General features: G+C 42.3%; 1 long non-coding RNA gene across 1 annotated transcript; it reads right to left on the bottom strand.

Moving 5' to 3' along the window:
- Positions 1-362: 362 nt before the first annotated feature.
- LOC125480021 lies at positions 363-1,437 on the bottom strand. The gene is made up of 2 exons (XR_007260431.1): positions 844-1,437; positions 363-749 (listed from the first exon to the last, which is right to left on the bottom strand). It is a non-coding gene; the product is annotated as an uncharacterized LOC125480021 (long non-coding RNA).
- Between the last annotated feature and the right edge of the window lie 3,845 nt (positions 1,438-5,282).

The following is a 5,282-nucleotide window of genomic DNA, read 5'->3' as shown; positions in this document are numbered from 1 at the left end:
CCTCGACTTACTTGAAGCCTTATCTATCTGGGGAGATAGAAAACCCAAATACCCACCCCAAACCAAAATCCAATTTTTTATTTTTACCCCAAATATCTTTGGAGATGATTTGGACCAAACGTTTGATTTTTTTCCCCCACCTCCCATTGGAAACAGCCTTAGATCGGGAAAAAAAAACAAAAAATACTAAGGATTGCTAGCAAGACTCTCCCCTAAGGCAAGTCTAACCAGACACGCTAGCCACGTTTCTTTCTCACTCTTTCATGCATCAAAAACAGTTATTTAAAACAATTTGTTTTCAAAAGGATCCACTACCACCCTAGGCTCCTTGCATGGCCCCAAATTAACCTCACTTGAACCTGTGAAAGTAACATCTTAACTAAGCATTTTTTGGCATTTAAACCAAACTATATTTAAAACTACTATTTAGGCAATGAACTTGCACAAACGGAAGGCGCCACATTATTCAGAACATAAAAAAACGTACAGATAAATCTTAGGTCTTGCACGTGACGCGCGATGGCATCACTCGTTGGTGTACTCGCCACCACGGTTCGATGAGTAGACGCCACACTCGTCGTCGCCGGAGCCACACGCCGGTCATAAAAAAATGTACATAGGAGATACGGAATATACCTTAATTTACCGTCTAACGATTCCGCTAAAACTAAAAGAATGGCCGTTGTCGCCGTTAACCCTAATGGTGACTGTCGTCTGCCGCCGCTTGTCGCACAGGAAATCACCAGAATCTGCAGAAAAGCCCAGAACGATGTAGAACTCGATTTCAGTCCAAACTTAACCCAAAATTTATAGGAAACACCCCTAAAGAATTTAGAAACTCACCTGCGATGATTTTAGGTTGATTGGAGGTGGAATCCACCTACAGATTTTCTTTGAAGGTTCTCACCAGATTTTGGGAAAGCAAACAGAGTGTATGCATAAGTTATAACACGAAACCTTAGCTCAGAACTTCACCATTTCCTCCCTAAACTAAAACGGAATAAAACCCAGAAGAAGAAGAACCCCAGATGGCTTCAAACTCGACGGTTTTCAAGAGAGTTCGTTGCCGAAGCTGGGAATGCATGCACAGATTATAATTGGGGTTTAAAACCCTCGAATTTGAGCTTGAAACCGACCACAATTCATCACATCTTGTTACCTGGTTTGACAATAGAGCTTGAGGCTCTCGGCTTCACTGAATAAGCACCTCACGGTGTTTCGATGATGCATGCAAGACCATGGTTGTGTTCCTCGAATTCCATAGGTTCAAAATATAGGAGTTTAAGGTTTGGTTTGTTGTAAGATAATGGAAAAATGAAGGCTAAAGCCCTTGGTGCTAAAGAGAGAGTGAGAGTGTTCGAGGGTTGGAGCGAGAGAGTGTCTGCAGAGAGTGAGAAGGAGTGACCGGATTGGGGTTTAATCCCACTTAAATTTCTTCACGTGAAAGAACAATTTTGCCTTTTTTAGAATTCGAATTGTAACTCGATTCTCGTAACTCCGAATTCGATTCCATCTTCCCCCACGTTCTTTTTTAAAACGATACGATATTCATTAAGCAATGAAGAATACGTACAACCTGAGGATAGTGTGTATAATGGGCCTCGATAAAAACCTTGCTGGAGATTTCAACCTGGTCAAAGGGAAAAAAAGCGTTCCGCACAACAATGTGGCCTATCCTTAGCTAAACAATACAGAAACTTACATTCCCTCCTTAACTAAAACATCTTGGAGTAAATCCAGAGGCTCCTCAAACCACATAATATCTTGAGAACTCCCAATACCTATACGAGCAAGGCGATGTGCTACAGAGTTACCTTCCCGTTGTACATGGGTAACCCGCGAATAAGCCATCTCTCTAAGGAAGACTTTAACATGGTTGATTACAAAACCAAAGGATAAGCAATATTCCCTTTGATTCTTTATTGCCTCCAGCACCAAGCTAGAGTCTCCTTCAAAAATAACCCTCCATCTGATATGACAATTATTTTTAACCAATAAAACTGCATTTCGAAGAGCAATCAGCTCTGCATGGAATGCTGATTGTGTTATCTCAATAGGACTTGCAGAAGCTACCAGGAACTCCCCCAAGTGATTGCGAATTACCACCCCAAAACCCGCTCGTAACCCAATTCAACTCCATGCCCCATCAAAGCTGCACTTAACCCATCCAACTTTTAGTTTCTGCCATTGCTGCACCTTTCAGCTAGCCTTCTTGGTAAGCCCCTTATGCCACTTTTGAAACTCACTCAGCAAATCTTCAGCTCTCAGCACCACTTCCTGTGACGGGATCGAAGAGTCATTCCAAACCATGTCAGTCATTTGCTTCCAGATAGCCCAAAGCAACATCAGGCGCAACTCGAACCCCCAATGATGGAATCTACCAAGATAATTGAGAGATCCATTGCACTAAAGACAGCCTGTGGTCCAGCTCCACCCTCAGTCCCAAACTTCAAAACCACACCACCCTGGCCAAGCTACAATCCTGCAAAGCATGTTCCACGAACTCAACTAGCCCACCACAAACCATACACACATCTTCACTCATCACTCGTTGTTGGCAAAGATTCGAGCATGTTGGTAATTCATCTAAGCACGCACGTCAAGCACATTTCTTAACCTTCCCTGGAACACATGTGTCGTATAATTTCTTCCAAAACTTCTCACCCACACTACCAAAAGAGGAAGACGATGCTGCTGCATTTCCTCGCTAGAGACATTAAGGCCCCGTGCTACATGGTAAGCGCTCTGCACCACTTATAATGCCAAATTTGATGATCCTCCACGCTCCTCAAGCTAAGCAGGAAGCTCCGAATTATCTCCACCTCATCCGAAAAGAAGAGCTCACCCAATAATTGAACATTCCATTGCTTTGACTCGTTCCAGATGGTCTCGTTCCAAATGAGACCATCCACTCTAGCATCAATATCCCAATAGGCCATAGAAAGGGTCAAAATCCGAAAGTAATGATCTCTCGGTACCTAATTATCTTGCCATATGCCATATTCCTCTCATACCCTACTTGCCACCGAGAACTTTTCTAAATCACCCCCTATGAAGCAGCAATGCTTCTTCACACATAAGAGCTATTAGCATTAACTCTAGCCTCCAAAAAATCTGTCGTAGGAAAGTATCTAGCCTTGAATACCCAAAAATCAAGCGATTCAGGTTGATGCATGAAGTGCCAAGCTTGCTTTGCTAACAAAGCAAGATTAAAAGCATATAGATCCCTAAACCCAAGGCCTCCCTCACTCTTGGGCATACACAACCATCGCCAGTTAAGCTAATGTATTTTTCATTTGCTTGGATCACTACTCCACCAAATTTAGCAATCATCATATTTAACTCCTTGCAAAAGGACTTCGGAAAAAGGAAGCACTGCATAGAATACATCGCAAAGCTTAGGCAATTATCTCTACCAACAACTCCCGCCTCACACAACTTAGTAATCCTTTCTACCAACTTTGTAGTTTCTTCCAAAGCCTATCTTTCACATACGCAAAAGTTTCATTTCTCGATTTCCTGATTAGGACTAGCAGACCCAAGTATTTATCATGAAACTCTACCCACCTTATTCCAAGACAGTAGGCAAGCAATTGCTTATCAACACTCGTGAGATTAGGGCTAAAGGAGACATAACTCTTTTAGAAATTCACCGTCTGCCCAGAGGCCTCCTCATACGTACGTAACACCTACTTAATTTTCTGACACTCATAAAGGGTACCACGAGCAAATAGAAAGCTATCACCAGCAAAGAATAAATAATGAATACTAGGAGCAGTACGCTAACTTTAATTCCCTGCAATTCCCCTTTAGTTTCAGCCTTCAAGAGCAATGCCGAGAGGCCCTCGGCACAAAGGACGAACAAATAAGGTGAGAGTGGGTCCCTTGTCGAATTCCCCTTTCCGGATGCACATGACCCACCGGATCCCCGTTTAGCTTAAATGAGTAGGTCACCATTGTAAAAAATAACATAATCATATCAATCCATTTCCTCGAGAATCCTACGCGACACATCATGGCCTCAAGAAACCTCTACTCCACCTGATCATACGCCTTACTAATATCCAATTTCAATGCCATGAGACCATTAGACCCAGATGATCTCTTATGCATATAATAAGCAACTTCAACAACAACGAAATAATTATCAGAGATCAGAGACACCCCGGAATAAACGCAATCTGGGTAGGCACAATAATATGAGAGAGAATAGCTTTTAACTTGTTGATAGGAGCATATTTATGCGACTTAATTGGCTTGTTCTCGTGCATTTACGTTGTGTTTCTTTAGTTATTTTAGTCCTTTATGCCATTTTCGTGTGTTTGTAGGTTTATATGGCTAAGGAAGCAAAAAGATGCATTTTGGAGCATTTTGGAGCAAAATTGGGCTTGGAATGGATAGCTTATGCTTGGAGCCAAAGTGTTGGACGAATTTGAAGGCCTTGGGTGCTCTTTGGGACATAAAACAAAGGGCCTAGCCCAATCAAACAATCCTTTGAGCCACACAAAACCTCTAGCCCAATCAACAACCCTTAGCCACATGCATTCACATGCATCACAACCCCAAAACCATCAAGAAACACCCATTGCCGTGCCTTGCACTCCCCCTTGCATTTTCAGCCATTCAACTTCATCATTACACCACCTTCTCCCTCTTTAATCCACATGCATTCACACGCACTTCACACAAACAACATTCACATGCAAACACATGCATTTCCAACACCAAACACAACCATTGCCGTGCCTTCCACACCAATTCCAGCTTTTCTTCATCATTGCAGCCACTTTGCCCTTTTATTTATGCATTAAACCTATTTCCTTTCCCTAAATTGCAGCCACAATCCACACCTTTCCAACCTAGCTGCACCCTACATACATTAATTAGTCATTCTTTTCATATTGCACTCACATGCATTCACATGCATTTCAAGAACCAAAACAACCTTGTGCCGTGCATCCCTTATGCCATTTTCAGATTTCCTCCTTGCAATTCCACATGCATTTCCAACCTAGCAACACCCCTTTAATCATTCCTAGCTGCAATTCACATGTTCTCCCATCCATTCTCTCCCTATAAAAACCACACACACTTCATTCATTTGTCATTCATTCTACATCTCATTTTCATACACAACACAAACACAACAAGCAACCTTGTTGCCGTGCCTTCCCTTATAATCCAAACACCACTCCTCTTCCATTTCCATCACTCCCCATTCCTCTAAAACACTACCCAATCATTCCCCATTCCATTCAACACACCAACAACATCCCTTAGAC

The sequence above is a fragment of a genome, unplaced genomic scaffold (genome assembly GCF_019419815.1).
Source record: "Pyrus x bretschneideri cultivar Hongxiangsu unplaced genomic scaffold, Pyrus_bretschneideri_v1 Contig31, whole genome shotgun sequence".
In the NCBI taxonomy this organism is placed as follows: domain Eukaryota; kingdom Viridiplantae; phylum Streptophyta; class Magnoliopsida; order Rosales; family Rosaceae; genus Pyrus; species Pyrus x bretschneideri.
Note: the sequence above shows the minus strand (reverse complement) of the source record. Positions and strands in the feature narration are given on the sequence as shown.